Source organism: Pholcus phalangioides, unplaced genomic scaffold (assembly GCF_987345545.1).
Source record: "Pholcus phalangioides strain wild (caught in Gottingen) unplaced genomic scaffold, Ppha-v1.0 ptg000009l_1, whole genome shotgun sequence".
In the NCBI taxonomy this organism is placed as follows: domain Eukaryota; kingdom Metazoa; phylum Arthropoda; class Arachnida; order Araneae; family Pholcidae; genus Pholcus; species Pholcus phalangioides.
Window position 1 is genome coordinate 27,773,900 of NW_028301602.1, and position 19,789 is coordinate 27,793,688.

The 19,789-nt window shown below is 36.7% G+C and overlaps 1 protein-coding gene across 4 annotated transcripts in view; it reads right to left on the reverse strand.

Annotated features, from left to right (window-relative positions):
* The window catches only part of LOC149082629 (uncharacterized), a 207,034-nt gene that overhangs the window by 93,172 nt on the left and 94,073 nt on the right, over positions 1–19,789 (reverse strand). Inside the window, exon 1 of one of the 4 annotated variants that reach the window (XM_089235897.1) lies at positions 17,904–18,472. The exons of 2 other annotated variants lie outside the window; for them this stretch is intronic. The gene's annotated coding sequence lies outside the window, so the exon portion shown is untranslated. Of the gene's footprint in view, positions 1–16,756; positions 16,819–17,903; positions 18,473–19,789 lie in introns of those variants that run through there. One more of the 4 variants, XM_089235898.1, reaches the window with a different exon arrangement.

The following is a 19,789-nucleotide window of genomic DNA, read 5'->3' on the forward strand; positions in this document are numbered from 1 at the left end:
TATATCTGCGCGCCGTTACATTGGATGAAAAATAACACTGGATGAATAGGAAAATAAATTGGACCGTATCGCAATGGTCATTGTAATGGAACGGTCGCAAAAACGCATGTTTATTATAACGAGCATGAACTGTATGAGAGAATTATGAAAATATTTTTTGTGCTTTCGAAAGATTTGAATGCACCTAAGGGTCAGGTTACCAGAGATGATTAAATGAAGAAAGCATTTAGGGGGCGGATAGCTAGACATTCTGTATACAGTATGCGGTACGCAGGGCGTATAGAAAAAACGTTCGTTTCTAAATTCACAAACAACGCACAAAACTTATTTCGGTTCAAGTATCCAAAACACCCTTCTCCCATGTTCCAGCGTCTATGGATGTAACGTAATGCATGATTAAAATTAAACCAGTAATTTCTTTGTGAGCGATTAACAATAATAATTGACTACGTAGCGTGTACAATACAAAAAAATTATGCTTAGTTCTAAAGCATTCTTTACATGCGCGAACACAAATTTTCAACAATATTGAACAATTTTTCCTCCAGTATTCATTATTCATCTTATTCATGTCTGACAACCCAGATTTCAAACCATTGTAACATGTAACATACACAAAAAAAAAATGTTAATGATGCCTTGTGCGGGGATGTCGGAATGCCTGCTCATAGATGGATGTATGTTGAGTGGTTTTTTTTAAACTTTGGATTGTAGTGATTGCAGGTCTGCGCACGACTAGAATTGAGCAGAAGAGTCTGGTGTCCTCAAAACAAAACCAAATGGGAGGATCAACGAATTCATCCTTTGTCTTCCTTCGACTGCTTGTTCGAAACCACTGAGACTCTCCCTATAGCGCAACTGATATTCTGCTCCAGAATTTTAACTCAATATTTTCCAGTCCAAAACTTCAACCAAAATTTTCTCTTTTATAATTGATCACAGGCCATGTTAAGGTTTTCAGCACTCCCCAACTCAACTTGCAGAATCTTTCTCTCATATCTTCACAAGTGATTTTGACTAAAAAAATGAACTTGAAAACTTTCGGGAAAAAAAAGTATCATGTTTCCATAATATAAAGTCAAACTCGGTTATAACGACATCGAGGATCCCACAAATTTTCAGCCATTTTTGACCCCTTCAGCAAAACCTTTATAAGTTATTATAATCAATTGCTGTTAATTTCAATGCTATTTGAAGGCTATGAACTCAAAATTTAAGAAATTCATTGCGACCCACCCTCTTAGCCATATATGGTAAACCCCTCGCCCGCGCACCAAATATGACTCTGGGGATTATCTGATGCGGCCTGCCTCCCCGCTCAAACCTAATTTTGCAAAAATGCCAGTGGCACATTTTCAGATCGCTGAAGTGGCCCGAGACAGTTCCAGAACACTTAAGCGATCCTGACACATTTAGATATCCCTTGAGTGATACGTGACATAGTTTTAGAGCACTTAAGTGGCCCCCAGTGCTCTTCTACATCACTCAAGTTACCCACGGCACATTCTCAAATTATTTAAGTGATCCGCGGCATAATTAGAGATCACTTGGGTGATGCGTGGCACAGTTCCAGGGCACTTAAGCGGCCCGGACACATTTTCAGATCACTTGGATCCGCGAAACATTTAGAGATCACTAAAGCAGCTGTAGGGGACTTATCAATATGTAGAATGTTAGTTCAGTGTTGCCCACAAACTATCAAAAGGTTTTCTCGTTTTTGGAGCACCGAATAAGATGCCATTAAGAATATTTCATATTTTCATAAATGGTGGTTGATGACGTAAGCGTTATCCAACCCCATCTCCTCCCTTGTCATTAACAGTCAGCAAATCGGACCCCCCCCCCCCCATCGATTCTGACGTAATACTTAAATGACCCCTCATTACAACCAAGATTGACGTTTCCAAGACCTTTTCTGACCAGAAATATAATCAGAGGGTCAATCAAATATTTTGCATGAAAGTCTTATTTCTTAATGTTTAAGAGGTAACTAACGTGTTCGAGAAAAATACGGGAAATTGGTTCAATTAATACGCGACATCACCGATTATCACCAAACATGTAGCCAAAGGATGGCGAAATTGCCAAATATTGTTCATGAATAGCCCATGGCGAGATATACAGTGCTACAGTAAATCTGCTAAAATGTATTTCACAAGAAAAAAAATGAAACTTGGCAAATAAATGTGAGATGAATATTTATGATCATAGTCATTGTAACATAAATTCTAATTACGAAAATCAACTTCATGCCTGATTTTTGTAAAGATTGAGAATTATAAAGCATGCTTCTTTGAAAAAAGAAAAAAGGGTGGTGGCATTTTTTACACAAAAAATAGTCGGGAAGGGCAATATACGGAAATGTTTCGTATGTGTAAGTGGTCATACTAATGAGCAAGTCAGTAATATAAGTATATTAAGTACACAATTAATATTTTTTTACAACGAATGGAACAACAAACATTCCCTGTATGTGATCAGTTCTATTCTTAAGAATTTCTCTGGAAAATGTCATTGAAAAGGGAACAGAAGTGACGAAAAATTCGTCGTTATATACGAAGTTGTTGCTTCTCATCAACGTTATAAGCAAATTTAATTAACATTATTCTTTATGGAATCCGTCTGCTAGGTATAGCCGAGGTGTCGTTACAACCGAGGTCATTGAAACCGATTTTGACTGTGCGTATATTTCCTTCTGAATGAACAAACGTCCTTTGGCGAATATAAATTTTTCAGTCATTTTTCTCATTTTTTAGAAAGCTTCAACAAAACTCTTCTTTTCAGCTTGACATGCTAAAACTACAACACCTTTTCAACATCCACACTCCTCTTTCAACCCCGAAAAAAAAAAAAAAAAAAACATCGAGTAGTGGCTTTCGTTCCAAGATTGGCCAAGATCGATAAACTTCACCAACTGGACGCCAGGTGGCGTTATACATCGGTAGTGGTTAGAGATACCTCTTTGGCAGACATCGCACACACACACGCTCTTTCTCTCGCTCTTGTGAGGGTATACAACAAGGGTGTGATGCTTCTTCTCTCTTCTTCTTCTTTCGTACTAGAAGGAAGACTGGAATAATAAGATTATGTGTGGTGGTTCCCCCTTTTCCTTGTGAGTTTCCTTCTTTTCCCTCAGTTTAAGGCACAAAGAAAAAAAAATAAGCAGAGAGTTTGGAAAAATCCTTGATGTGGTAGTAGGGAATTCCTTGAAGCGTGCAGGGAATAAGAAATTTTTTTCCCCAACCCTAAAACATTCTGAGGATCCCCCCTCCCCTAACACTAAACCTCTTTCTCCCATGAAATATCAATAAAAAAAATAGAAAAGCTTAATAATGATGATTATATACATAAAAAGACAGAGTCATCCAGTTGAACGACTCATTTCCGTGAGTCCAACTTTTCATTATGTTTTGATCCCTCCCTATTATATCCCCCCTATAATAATGAAAATTACAATGACAGGGTATTTTATTCATTATTCTCTTTAGTTCACGGGTTGTTTAACTTTGATGAGACTAAGTAATATAGTATTAAGCTGTTCAAACAACCCAAAAAAAATTATTACAGCCAATCAATAATTTTTTTTTTTTTTTTGTGTATAAATTCTTACAAAATTAAATTGTTTCCGACAAACTAATAAATCGCGCATGAATATCCATATTTGCTGATGCAACATGGTATCAATGATAATTCTAATTAATAAGAAAGAGTCTTTCTATATTCGTGTATGCAATGCATATGTCATAGGAAAGTTCGGAATTTGGTCATAACTAGAGCCCGGATTATATGCATTTACATATTTTGGCCGTTTCCAGCATTAATTCACATAAATGCATAAAATCAAAAAATTTTCAGTATAATTGCATATTTTTGAAGGTTTATTGAAGCTCAATCACTTCCTTCAAATTTTTAAAATTAATATTCTCCGTAAAATTTTCATAACATCGGGGTTTTTTCCCCCGCAGTTAGCATTTAGTGAATTCGTACCATGTTTGTGTAATTTTTTTTCAAACATAACTGTTTCATTGTAACCCTAATTATAGGGATAACGTCAAAAGTGTTCAGTTCTTTTAGAAATAGAGTTGAAATTCTTTTTTTTTTTTACTGGTATTCGGTCCACCTTTGTTTTCGTCGTGGACCATAGGTTGAGAAACGCTGCCCAGCGGAATGTTCACGAGGTGCGTGTACAGCGTATTAGTAGTGGTTAGTCGTTAGCCGAATAATTGGATGACAAAGTCGTGCCACCAATTAACAAAATTAGTAAAATTATTATTTTTTTGGAAAAAAAAAATATAATAGTAGATGAATAAAATAGCATCTCCTATTATTTTTTTCAAAACATTTTCTTCCTTTTTTTTACAGTTTCTAAGAAATTGAGTGACCCCTTTGCCCCCCGTACATAATGAATTTTATTTTCTTCTGATTTGCTGTAATATACTGTTTTGCAAAAAAAAAAAACGAAGCACCCCCTAAAAAATAATCTGATTATTTTGACATTTCGCATGCACATTCCTTCATGCAAAGTTTAAATTTTCATGACCAATGAATGTTAACTTCAGTCATAGCACAGGTTTCGACTGCGAAACTAGCATTATATAAAACACAGGTAACAATAGCGGGCGGCTTATCTTTTCTCGTCGTCGGCGTTGCAGTTTCCTGGAGACACAACCAATAATGCCGTTACGACGTTTTCGAAGACCTTATATCCAATTGTACGACTTCGAACGTGGTCGCGTAGTCGGGATACGTGAAGCTGGCTGGTCAAACTGAGCGCAATAGGCCGCCGGCTTCACCGTAAGGACAATGTGCAAAGGTACTGGCAGCAATGGTTGCTGCAAGGAACATCATCAGCGGAAAGATCAAGGTGCACGAATGTGAGGCAAGATCGGATGATTGTGCGACAGGCCCGAACTTCCCCAACGGCATCATTGCCCGCTATCCAAAGTGCTCCAACGTTTTCCATACCACCCGTGGTACCTTCCACCATCTCACGGCACTTGTCTGAGACGGGGTTACGCTCACAGCGGCCTTTAAGACGTCTGTCTCTAACCCCCATAACATTGGCAGAGTCGTCTAGAGTGACGTCGTTGCTGATCCTCATGGTTGCTGTTATCACATACTGTTCAGCGATGAATCCCGCTTCAGTCTTGGAGCAGATGACCATCGGACCCGTGTGTGGAGGGGACTGGGCCAGCAGTCCCAATCAGCCTTTGTTTTACAGAGGCATAGAGCTATTACCACTGATATATAGAGCTATTACCTGCTGTCTCTTACGACAGCAGGTCGTCTCTAGCCATCCTGCGTACAACTTTGACAGTTCAACGATATGCTGATTTCATGGCATGTCATCCTGGGCTAATTTTCAACAAGATAATGTAGGCCAAATACGGCATGCGTATCTCTGGACTGCCTCCGTGCTGCTGATACTCTTTCTTGGCCACCGGATCTTTCGCCGATCAAACATATACGGGACATGATAGGCTGCCAGATTCGGGCACCCCAAAATGTCACAGATCTGGAGCAACAACTGATGAATGTCTGGCAGAATGTATTGAAAGTTGAGATTAGGAATCTTTATCATTCCTTACATCGAAGTATACCAGCATGCATCGCCACCGCAGGGTGCGGTTCAACAATTACTGATTTGAAAATTCAATGTGCAATTGCGAACCATTGGTTGGACCTACGGCTTTGGATTTTTAATCATTTCATTATCTGTGTATTAGCTTTACATATATTTAATTTCAATAAAAACAGTCACTTTCTTCAGGGTGCTTCGATGCTTCGTGTTGTCTTTTTTTTTTTTTGCAAAAGAGTGCACTATATTAATGGACTTATGGAGGATGTCTTAAGAATTTTTTTCTAGGTTTTCATAAAATCAATATTATTTCATTTCCGTAGTTATTTAAATGCATCGTCTACCACCATGACGAACATCCAATAATTTAAATTATAGCGAAATCAATATTCCAAGCAGTCAGACTACTGTCGAACTTCTCGGCGATTTTCCGATAGAAAATTAAAGACTTTTGAAAATATATTAAATGATTTGAATTTTGAAAATATATTAAATGATTTGAATTTTGAAAATATATTAAATGATTTGAATTTTGAAAATATAATATAATAGCACCTGAAAGTTATTCTCTGCGTTACAGTTTGATTTCAAAACCTATTGTTTTGGATATTTTGTCTGACAATATCACACAAAGTTCAAAGCTTTACGGGAAATTTCCTTATAGAACGGAAACGCGCCGATTAAAGTGAACGTAAATCTGATTTTGAGGACGGAAGCCGGGTTGTGAGAAAGCATGGGAACTTTTCACTTCGCTTTTGCATTAAATTCTGCTCTAGACTTTACATCCTGTATATTTGTATAATGTGATAAGTCATATCCTTATACACATTTAATCTTTTGAACCGTTGTTGATAGGAACATACTTTCAATTAGAAAAAGTATTCAAATAACGCGTTTTCATTTTAGATATGTCGTTTTCATCTACTATAGATGACGTATATGCACCAAAATTTAATTTTCTAGACGGTTCCCCTGTCCTCTAACAGTTATGAGGCTTCTGTCCAACAAACAAAATCCTTGTTATAAGTCCAATATTAGCTGGGATATTTCACTTCCAAAATCACTGAAAATGAGATGAAAGAATAGCATATATCAAGGCAAAACCTCGAGAGAAAAAATCAAAAATTTGTTTGCTGTTGAATCTTATTAGAACTTTTATAAATTCTAAGATGTTTTATATACTTCCATAGAAGTCGAATATCTATCAACAATATCTCAGTGAATACTGCTGTTAGAAACGTGAATTTATTTTTGATGGGCAAAGGAAAGACTGGGAAACAATGTTTACTTGGAAATTAAAAAACAAGAGGCCGATTAGAAAACTACATTTTCTAACAACAATTTTTTGCTAATTTTTATCGTTGCTATTGTTGCAGTTATTCAAGCCACCAGTACTTTTGAAAGTAATGTGGTTTAATAATTTTAACACTTTAGTTTTTTTGCAATACACATGTAATCGTACAATGCACAAACCAACCGACGGTATGTTATCCTAACTATCCGAAATACCCCGAGCTCCTAAGGTTCTCTCTATAGATCCACTTGGCAGGTTAATATATAAGCATAGACAGATTAATATATTGATAAGCATTTATGCAGAAGTCTCCGAATAAGCGTAAAATGCATTGTATGCATTTCAAAGGTGCTAAAGCATACATGCCAGAAGTCATTTTTGAAGCTACGAAATCGTTGTTATCGAATAATTCTTTGATAATTTCAAACATTTGTCAATTCATGGTAAACTTTCGAGCTGTAAACGATTTTATATAACGATGTTATATGTATATACCTGGTCCTGTTTGGACCAAAAATGATAAATTTGTCGAAAATCTTTCAAAAATTGTAGATGAGAATATGCAAGGAAAGCGAACGGAATCTATTTCATGTACTGTACACGGATGAGAAAAAAAAAACCGTGTCTTCTACTGTTGCAATCATTTTCGCATTTTCCGTGATACATTGCTTACAAATGAAATTGATGTGGTCCCAAAACCTTTGCATGAAATATAAATCTTTACGAAGAGGGTCTTAACTGAAATAGACCGTTGTAATAGGTACCACTCCAGCAAAAGAAAGATCCACATCGGACTTATAATGCATACCACGAACACATCAATATTAATGGAGTCTTATTAAGGAAACTTAATGCGAAATTAAGAAACGCTTCGAAGATAATCTCATCACTGAAGGGAAAAACATTTTTTAATTCTGTGTGTCTCGATACCACACACACACTTTTCATTATACATACATATAAACTTCGCCATCACTCTCCGGAGAAAGGCGGAAATTCTCTCAGAAGGAGAAGAAAGAATCATTCCTCTGCTGGTGGATTGTCTTATCTCTCTACCATGCCAGTGTTGTTCTTTGTAGTAACTGCTTCCGACTCGCTGCTCCTGTTTCCATCCCACTCACGGCTCCTCCGCCCTGTCCGAGAAGAGCCTGTTCAACCTACTATCGTTTAATATGCAAAGTTAATCGTCTATGCCTGTACAATTTCTTCTTCACTTCTTCTTCTACTATCTCCTCCCACCTACTTACACTTTACCGATCCCTTATTCCCCTCCTTCTCCTCCATTTTTGCTGTCTTCAAAGACTAATACCTGATAACAACGTCTTGGCGAGGAAGCCATTCTTTTGGACTGCATTCTCACTTTCCTCCTTCATCCCGGGGAGTGTGTTCCCTTCGCTAATTAAAGTCCGCCGGGAAGGCGGCGACTATTACTCGAGTATGCATGTGTATGTGTGTGAGTGTGGTACAATGTTTAAGCGAGTCGCTCAAATGCAAATTTGGAGACCGATACGTCTTTGTGAATTATTTCCTGCTCAGCAAACCTTCCTTCATCTTCCGCTAGTGCTGTTCGCTATGTAAATAATAACCAATGTCTTACCATTATTCTCCGGTGTCGAGCTCGCCAAAAATCTTGATGGCTCATCGTTCGGAAGAGCTTAATTCTCGAGTTCTGCTTATAATCGCTTTTTCTTCCAACTCGAACGTTTGATAACTCGAATATTAATATCGCATGAGTTAAAGCCGCTCATCAAAAAGTCGCAGTATTCGTAAAGTAAAGTAAGCTAGCCTTCTAATATATCGTCCTCCCCATGCCAGAAGCATGAATGTGCAAATTTTAACTTTTTGGGTTTATCAGCTGGTTGGATCCCTTATATTGCTAATTTTTGCCAGAAACGCGAATGTTTAACCCCTATTGAAACGCACGTTACAAAGCATTTAAGGAAAATGACACTCATAGAATAACCTGAGTATAGTAAGCATTCAAACGTATCTTTCCACGTTTTGGAAATTTAAGCATTTATGCTTCTGGCATGAAGGATACGATACATATAACGGACAATTGTTCGCTCGTCCAAATGTGAGTTATCGTCAATATAAAAACTACTTTTCCGAATTCTCTTCAAAAAATATCGCTAGAATTAAATAACTTCACAAGCGTTTTCTGAATAGTGAGAGCAACTAATTTTGAGTTGTTCATTCCTAGCATTACTTGAAAACTAATATCAATTTCATACACATTTCTCTTTTAATGTACCACGCTTCTGCGCAACTAGTTGTTTGCAACTTTCACCATTTTCCCCCATAAGAGCTGTTTTAAGTGTTATATGATGAAAAAATGTATAGTATTTTTATAATTATGGTCCAGGCAAATTCTCAAAGAAAGCATGTGAAGTCATGTAAATCAGGGTCAATCAATGTCATCACCAGGTATTACTTCTGTAGATACGTTGGACAACATGCGAGAGAAAATTGAGCCTATGAAGGGATTTGCAGGATCAACACCATTTTAGGAGAGTTTTTCTCCGCAGGCATCAATCTACCAGTTTAGGTGATTATGCGGTGGAATGGGCATTGCTATTGGCTCACACGGTGAAGACCCAGGTGTTCGAACCCCACTGATGGACTTCACTTTCAGACTTTCAGGGAGCGAATGCCAGCTGATATCTCAGGGCCGTCATTTCAACTTTTTCCAGGGGAAGGGGGGGGGCAAAGAACATGTACTCTATGCATACATACATGGTGTATATATATATATATACCATTTTTAGTCTATTTTCAAAAGCCAGGGACCCCGCCAAATGACGGGCCTGGCTGATATTTCATTTAAAAAGGACCGAACAAAGCAATCATGCCTACAAAATTTTAAAACTTGACACATAATACCATGGGCAAAACAACTTGCCGAGTTGTTTGCTTCCGAATTCGGAATCAGATGGCAGTACTTCCGCGAGACATGAAAGGCATTCTTCAGAAACAAACTTAATGGTACACAACACATACACGGTACATTCCGACCTGTACCAACTCTTCAGAGGTTACTCGGAGAAATGTTTACAAGGTGCATCAAGTAGTAGTAATAGTAGCATAGGATTTCTAAAAATAGGATAAATTGTGTATTTTGCGGATCTCTATAGAGGACTGAATATTTTAATTTCGTCTTTTTCTGCTAGAGCAGGGTTTTCTCAATTTTCGGTGTTCCAGATACCCTTTGCTCAATGAGATGATGTCCACACTCCCTCTTCCACCCCATGCTAATCAAATAAAATACACTGACTCCTTCACGAAATAATATTCAGTATTTATCAATGTAAAAGCAATGAGTTAATTTTTTCTCACACAACCTCACGGGGCCCCCTCTGAAATGTCACCAAGTTCCCCTGGTAAAAAAAAACCAAACCACTTTAGAGCAATAAGAGGAAATAAATGGAACACTGATATCCAAGTGCGTGCTTCTGAAAAAGGTTTGCACACATATATATACTCCTTTATAGAGCTATGGAACTTACAGGAATGCCTTGAACGTGATCCGAAAACACTGAGTAGGTGGGGCTGTCCAGCACCTTCTAGAGATAGAAGGCCTCTGCACTGTTTGCCATAAACGTCATTCAGACTACCTAGCAAGTTTGCCACATTGTGAAAAATACAGCATCCTATTTCGTTTTTCTCTTATTTTGGCGTAGAATCTTCCTGATTGGCTCACAAATACCGCATAGTGATTGGATGTGGGGGGGCATAGATATCGCCAATTCTGAGCCCGATTATTTCTTTTCCGCAAAACTATGATACTGGCACGAGCAGGGAATTTTTTCCCCTGAATATTCTGAGAGAAAATGGACTACTTACTGACGTCACAAGCAGACTGCGGAGGCCTTCTATCCCTAGGAGGTGCTGAGCTGTCTCAATGTTTTTGGGCACCAAATACATAGTACATAGTGAAAAACCACCTCTAAATGAACCCGTAGGTTCATTTCACCTTACCCTTTGGGCGACGCTGAATGGCTTCACGAATGAACAAGGCTTTACTATCTGTCTAAGAGCATCACCCTCCATCAAAATCATCCGGAATTTCTGAAATTCACCCACCACTAAACATGACTTCGAAAACAGCGGGTTATTTCAAATGGTCAACTTATTCGGAAATGCTAGCTCCGCTCTTAATCCATTTAATACGTTGTTTCCTCCACCGCATACATATCCGTCCATAGTCAACGAGCCATTAACTTGATAAGAATGATATCTGATACTTTGATGGAAAACAATTACCCGAAATGCCTCACCAAAAATATCTATACGGATGGGTGATTTAAAACTCTCCGCATATACAAATAGGATAGGGTCTCTCTCTAGAACATTAAAAGAAAACCAATTTTAAAATACGTATTGCCAATTCAATTACTCTTCGCGTCCATTTCTCTTTTACCATAACATATATAAATACAATTTTTTTTTTTTTGGTGACCGCACCCTTTCTGTGACGGTTCCAACCTTAAAATATATGTAGTTATCTGGTATAAAGATATATCCTCGGCGAAATTCACGAATTCCGTTTTCATCTCAAGAGATTAGAAGAAAAAAAAAGAAAGAAAATGTTTTATTTTTTTGTACTGTATTTTTCTAAATTGAGTTTCACTATCGGACGTTGTCATCTTACTAGAAATAGGGGGGGAGGGGGGCAGTGCTAACATCTAAGGCGACGCCCATCCGTTTAATACCGGACGTGACTGGGCGCTATATGTAATTAAGAGGGAGAAAAAAGTGCAATAATCACCGAATGGAGAAGTCAAAAAAAAAAAAATTAGCAACAATTTTCCGATATCTTCGCCATTGGGAAAAAAAATCTCTTTTTTTGGGGTCTGTAACCTGAGAATATATACGATTTCGCAACGATTTTCGCAACCAATAGGACGACGAAATTCGATAAGAACATGTGTTGTTACATACTCTCACGAAATGGCGATGTTATTTTTCGTACAAACATTCAGAATAAATAAATGTATATATACGGGGAATGATATCGAGAGACGGTCGACGAGAGAATTGGGGTTGACCAATGCTTAAATTTCTATTCCTTCATGATAAAAGCATGATCCGTCGCGATTTGCATTGTGTGTTGTTACAATGATTATAGGAATAACCGTGATCCGTGGGCATGGAATGCAAAACTCTACAGTAATCTATTTAATCACGTTGATTGAGGTTCACCACAAAGAACGATTAGATTGGCGACTTTTTATTGGAAAAAAAGATCGAGTCTCTATAGTAGAGGAAACACTTATTAGAAATTTTTAATTGGGTTGCTGTATTTTTGAAATATATGACATCCATATTTGTTATGGGCATCTTTTTCTCAGCCACCTCATTGGGCATTTTGGCTGCTGTGGCGTTGTATTTGTATATAAAAACTAGCTACATCGCAGCAGAATAGTGTGGCCACGCCAGGCCCATCGCTGAGGACTTTGCGCTCACTATAAAAATAATTTTCTATTTATTGCATATTATTCTTGTTATTATTAATAGAGATGGTGTAAGTTATTTATTATGCTATGCATTCCAAGCAAGTTTCATGCATTATTATGTGTTTGGGTGATGACATCTATCTTTTTGAATACGAAGCAGACAATGGACGAATATTCTTACAATTCAAATATTTCAAGATCTGTTATTAGATGTGGCTAGATTTGCTCCGCATTTACTCCTCGCAGTTTGAAAACCACAGAAAACCAAATTCAGCTGACCATAATTTTGAAATTAGAAAAACATGTCCTAGACTAAACGATTCGGGAACTTTAAGGTTCTTCGGAACACTGTCGTAAATATCAAATTTTCCGCGTGGACTTCCAAGATCTTTACAGATCGTGAATCCTCAACCGACGGTAAACAATTTCCCGTTAACGCCAACTAATATAGTCATCCTAACGGAAACGAAGTCTTCAAATTCAGTGTTCATTTTTATATGGGACTCCTCACCAGAAAAAGCCACAAACAATGTGTTAAATCGTATACAGAATTTCACTATAAACCGAAGAAAACAATGCATCTGCCATCCAATATGCAAGAACGAGCCTCAATCCGTAACATCACATCCACGCACGGCCACTCTAACCTAGACGCTGGGCCTAGTGTGAAAATAGTGTCTCGGGACTTTTCTTCACGGTACGAATAATTTTCTGTAATTCCTTGTGCGGTGTAAGTTCCCATGACGGGCACTTCCCATTAAGGGACATTTATCTTATTGCTGTGGGAAAAAAAAGGGGTTCATTGTACTTTATTTCACTTCTCTCTTAAGTTTTAGTCCTATAAGCTTACATCAGTGTTTCCTCTCACCTTTTTTAGATCCAAGTACCTGTTAAATTTCTGAAAAAAACTCGTCGGAACACCAACATGCTGATTATAATCGGACCCCCCCCCCCCCATGTCTAAGCTATTAATTACTGCATTGGTTGATAATTGGCTACTATCACTACTTAACCATATACATTGCACCTCGTAAAAACATTCCTCTGCTGGAATTCTAACGAATTGGCGGGCTACATGCCGGAATGTATGTTTCGAGTGCATTTGCAGCCCTAACTTATTTATGTTGCCAAAGTTATTTGCGCTTCATGTTCTACTGATGCTGCCATCTGGCTTCTATATTTTGAAGTGAAAATGACAGGAATAATTTTGTTTTAATTGGAATAAAATTTCCGTGCTATGTTCCAATTGAGCTTCCCTGCGGATCACCCGTCGCATCTTCACGGATCACCTCTGGTCAGTGGACCGCAGGTTGAGAAACGCTAGTTTGTGTTACTCGGAGGTCTCTGTCTATGTGTGTGTTGATTTTATTTTTATTTTTCTAATCATAGCCATAAGACAAGCAGCTACCTTATTTTATTATTATTTAAATATCAGTTCAGGGTCTGGTGTGACCGGTGTTTACAGAAAATTCATCGCCAGCAATTCACAGCTGGAAAAATTCACAGATTAACAATTCACCGACACGAGTTCGTTAGTTCGTCAGTTATCAACCGACACCAGTTCGAGACGAGTCAGTGAGCCGGTAAGAAAGCGGGGACTGACTGAGTGAGTCAGTAATTGATACAGTAGTTAGTGAGTGAGTAACAGATAGATTAAGAGTTTGTAAGTGAGCAAAAACTATTGAGTGAGCTAATGACAGAGTGAGCGATCAGGTGATTCAGTGTGTAACAGAGTGAGCAACCTAGTGAGTTGATGATGGAATGAGTGAATGATATAGTGAACGACCTACTGAGTAAGTGAGTGTGACCTAGCGAGTAAATGAGTAACTGTGGCATCAAGTGAATGTCCGGCCTACTGAGAGAGTGATCGAGTGACTTGGTGGATAACCTAGGGAGTAAGTGAGTGATATAATGTGCGATCTAGTGAGTGAGAGTGGCTAGTCAGTGAGCGAGAGTGAGCTAGCTTTAGTGATAGGCCGGGGTTTCTCTCATTCATTCACTCACTCACACTCTCATTCATTCACTCACTCACACTCTCATTCATTCACTCACTCACACTCTCATTCATTCACTCACTCACACTCTCACTCCGGACACAGGTGTGACGACACCTATCGCACCCCCCCCCCTTCCAAGGGCGGAGATGCATCCACGAATAAAATATCTCTTACATTTCAGATACATGAATGAAGTTCTGGCGTTCATTCATGATCATTTGATCATTTTTGTCGCATCACGGTCATTTTCTGCACCCGAGGGCTAATTAGACCGGGACCTACAATTTATTGCCGATTCCGAACGGCAGGCTTGTTTTTTATACTCATCGAGAGGTTGGTGCGCTAACCCCTCGATGGGGGACTCCGTGCGGTAGCAATTTTTTCTGTGGTCATGTGACCGTTTCTGTTGTACCCCTGTGTCAGGAGTCAGGAAAATTTTCTGACAAGGACGAACCGGGTATCGAACTCGCGACACCTCTAAACATCCTTTCGTACTTGTTCATTCATGTATCTGAAATGTAAGAGATATTTTATTCGTGGATGCATCTCCGCCCTTGGGGGGGGGGGGGTGCGATAGGTGTCGTCACACCTGTGTCCGGAAAATTCACCGACAACACTTCGCCACTAGGAAAATTCGCTGACATATAATTCACCGACCTCAGTCCGACATGACTGAACGTAACAGTGCGTGGATGATCGAGCAAGTGAATGAATGATCCAGTTGTCAGGTGAACGATGAGTGGATGAATGAGAGAAACCGGCCTGCCACATTTCAGATACAGAATAAAATTATTAAAATCTCTCATTCCTATACAAAATTTAACTATAAGACTGAAAAATACGAAAATAGAATGAATTATTGTCGGAATTTTGTGAAAGTGAAATAATGTTAGAGCGTAAACATCTGCTAATTTGCCCAATAATAATGTACACATTTTAGTAAATTGATTTTCTAGAATTTCAGCATTTTATACACCTGCTTCCGTCACTGTATACCCAAAACATATTTTAGGTCGGAAATATCGCATACTGTCTGGTTTCGGAAAAATTGAGACTAACGTTATAACATGGCACGAACACAATGTCGAGACTTGTTTAGACCTGGAATTCCATTCTTGACGGATGAGACACAGAGGTGAGGATGCGAGTAATTATGTTAAGTATTGCACTTAATACATTTCATCTCCATCACGTGCACATTAAATAATTATGTTCCATGCATTAACTTATTGCTATCAATAACTTATAGGCCTGGAGTATATTTGCGAAGTCTATATGACTGTTATTATACGCAAATCACTAAAAAAATTACAATTATTCGTTATTATTAACTCCAAGATTCACACGTGAGGTTTTTTAATTATTGAAAAAAATATTAGTTGTAGTAAAGCATTTTTGTTACTCCGAGTTTTTCTTAATCAATCATTGTTAGTGGTGATACTGTTGTAAATATTTTTACAACAATGGGATTTAGAAGTCATTCTATGCTCTTTTTGGGATATTCTTGCCGGTTTTTAGTGATTTATCGGGTCAATAATAAATTCACTGGATAATCGACGCATTGCTGTAAATATGTCCACTTTTTACAACAATGACTCAAAAAGTCATTTTTTCTGTTATTCGGATTATTCCGATTAATCCGATTAGTTATTCCGATTTGGATTATATGATTTTAGTGTTTATAAATTTTGATAAATATCGCATTGTTGAAGATATGACTACTTTTTACAACAATGGTTCAAGAAGTCATTCTTTGTCTTATTTGGATTTTATTCTGATTTAATTCATATGATTTTTGTGTTTATAAATTAAGATGACTGCCAAATTTTTTAAAATGTCCGAATTTTTTTTATACCAATAAAAGAGTCATTATTTTTCAAATTATGATTCTATTCTCGCTGGTATCTAGTAATATTCTGGCTATGAATTCCGGTTTACTCCCGCATTGTTAAAGCTGTGACTACTTTCCACAACAATGGTTCAAGATGTCATTCTCTGTCTCATTCGGATATACTGGCTGGATTCTTAAGAGTTTTGTGTTTATGAATTTGAATAAATGTCGGATTGTTGAAGAGATGTGACTACTTTTCCTTACAAGTGATAATTTAAGTCGTCCATTTTCCCCATTGTAATTTCATTCGTACCGGTTTCTCATGATTTTCCGATTTACACAAAATATTTCTGGTGATGAATCAAGAAGAAAGATTATAAAAATATTTTTTTGAGAGAGAGGAGAATTTTTTTTGTTAGAGAGAAGAAAAATTCGTAACACTAATATTTAAAAATATTATATTTCATTAGTAATATATTGGCGCACATATGTAGGAACGGGGATATTCGTGGATTCGCGGAGAAAAAATTCCACGAAGGGTAGAGCTGGGAATATCAAATAAAACGGTCAAAGGAATTTGAAATATTCAAAATACCTCACCTGAAAAGCTCTTAGAAAAAATTTCTATCCACTTTCATAGCTTTCAAAAATGAAAAATTGAACTGGTGCACTTTTCTTCTTTCTTTTAAAGCCATATCCTTACGTGATTTCTTAATGCAAAAAACGTATTTTTTCCTCCTGTTCAAATTTCCATAAAATTTCGTTCCAAAATTAAATTTTAAGTTTTATCAGATAAGCGCATGTTTCTTTACGGAATACACTGACTTATCACTCACTAAAATTCTTCAATACACGACACGAACAACACTCGGAAAGAAAATTTCAAATTTCAAAATAATGATTTTTTTTTCACAATCCTGATATAAGTATAATATATATATAGTTCGGTATAAAAATTTAGATACGGAAAATCCTTGATTTTAATTAATCCAATTAGAAACTTTCTGATTACAATTTTCTTAACACAATTGAAATTATACGGTTATATTTTTTTCTAATCTTACTAATAAGATGACGATCCACCAAATGCGTTTTAGAAGTCATTCTATTTTCCCTACTAGGACATTTTTGCACGTATTTAGTGATTTTCGTCTTCAATAACAAATTCTGCGGATAATTGACGAATTTGTGTAAATATGTTCACTTCTTTGCAACATAAGTTCAAGAGGTCATTATTTGTCTTATTTGGATTTTATTCTGGCTGGATTCTTATGATTTTTTGTGATTATGCACTGGGATAGCTGTCGAACTGTTTAAAATGTGTTTACTTCAAACTTACTGATGTGGCTTTAAAAGTCATTCTTTTTCAAATTAGGATTCCATTGTCACCGGTATGTAGTAATTTTTGATTTTGTATTTTGTGTTACTACCACATTATTGAAGATATTTTTACTTTTTCTTGATTTAAGAAGTCATTAATTTTACCCGGTGGAATTTTATTCTTAATGATTTCTCGTGTTTTTTTTGAATGACACAAAAAAATTTTGTGGTGACGAAATAGGAAGGAGACTCATAAATTTTACGTGAATCTCACTGATGTATTGAAAAACACATAAATTTAATAAATAATACATTTGCATATGTACGAACGAGAAACTTGTGATTCCTGGAGAAATTCCACGGAGGGTGGAGCCGGGAATATTAAATAAAACGGCCAAAGGAATTGGAAATATTCAAAATGTCTCACCTGAAAAGCTCTTAGGAAAAATTTCTATCCACTTTCATGGCTTTCAAAAACGAAAAATTGAAATCAATTCTAATGAACTGAAGCACTTTTCTTCTTTCTTTTAAAGACATATCCTTACGAGACTTCTTGAATGTAAAAAAAAAACCGTTTCACTGTTCAAAATTCCGTTTTAAAATAAGAATTCAAGTTTTAGAATCAGATATGCACATGTTTCTTTATGGAATACACTGGCTTGTCACTTATCACTCACTAAAAATTCTTGAATCCACAAACAAAACACTCGAGGAAAAAAAATTAAATTTCCAAATGATGATTTTTTTTTTTTTTCACAATCCTGATAGATGTCCGGTATAAAAATTTAGGTACGGATAATCCTTGAAAAATTTCCTTGACATTTTTAATTAATCCAAGTAGGCATTTTTTCCTAAAATTTTCTTAATATATAATTTCAGTTCTCAAACAATATTACTATTATTTTTCTATAATCTCACTGGTAATAAGATGACGATCTTCCAAATAGACATTGGACACTTCTCCGCATCTTCTGGATCTCCGAACAGGAAACTTTGAAGTCTCCCCGCTGTCTGCGAGAAACGACAAACGTACAAGACGATCATCGCCGTCCAGTGGGCGCACCGACCGGGACTGGCGCGACACCTTGCGGTTAGATCACGAACTACGGTTTTATAGCAGACGAATTTTTATGAGTTTGCTCCCTCAAGTCCCCTCTACGGAAATGATATATATAAATATAAAAAATTTTATTCCCTCGGGGCGTATTTCTTTATGTTCTTATTGAAGGAATTGAAAAACTAAAAAACTATTCCCCCTCTGAGTCGAGATGGAAATGCATAATATGTGTCATGACGTCCGCCTCGTCACGAAGAGACGTTAAATAAATGTAGATTAATCTAAAATTAAAAGCATATTACAGTTCTAGTTCTGTAGAAAAGTCTTTAAAAGAAGAAGAAAAAAACTCACAAAAGAGTGAAGCATTACTAAGAATTGCTGAGTTACTTCTTGGTAATGGTTTTGTCATTAGGAAACAAGATGTTTGTGAAAGGAATGGGAAATGGGGAGTGCTGTATATATGCTTAATGGATCTAAAATTGAAAAAAAAAAAATTAAACTTTCTCATTTTATTAAGGATTAAAAAATTATTGTTGAAAAAAAATTTCCCCCGTTTTCTTAAATGAACATAAAGTTTGTGTTGATTTAGAGCTGTTTCCTCATGATTTTAAAAGAAATGGCATCATTCCTGAGGGATCGGTCAGTTAAAAATTACAATGAAACCTCGTTACAAAGATAAATCCCTCTACAATGATATATATATATGTATTTTTCAAATCTTGTTTGTAATTGCTTGTAGTCTGATGTAAAACTCCTGTCGATGAAACGATATCTTTTACTATAATAAATTAATAAATCCCTACATAACGATCTTTTAAAGGATATTTCCAAACAGCTGAAACGATATTTCTATATTACACACATACGCACACGCTAAAAAATAACCTTATCTTATTCTGACCCTTTTTTTTCAACTAGTGTGTCGCAAGTAGTTTGAATGGGCCGCGAGGGGGAAAAAAAGCAGAAAATCGCCAACTATTATTACCCATGCGATACTCTATAAAACGAAGTTTCACACAGTGCACCGTGGCACATTAATGCGTCACAGGAATTAAAAAAAAAATATTTTTAGACTAAAAATAAAAGGCATCTACCGTTGCGTATAGTTCAAGCGTTAATGACTCACCAGTATAATAATATGAATGCGTTGCATCTCGTACTTATGGGAAAAAGCACATTGTAAAATGGAAATTAAATTTTTGAAAATTTTTTTTTCTTCTCATTATACGAGAATGAATAAGTGGAAAGATTGGTGT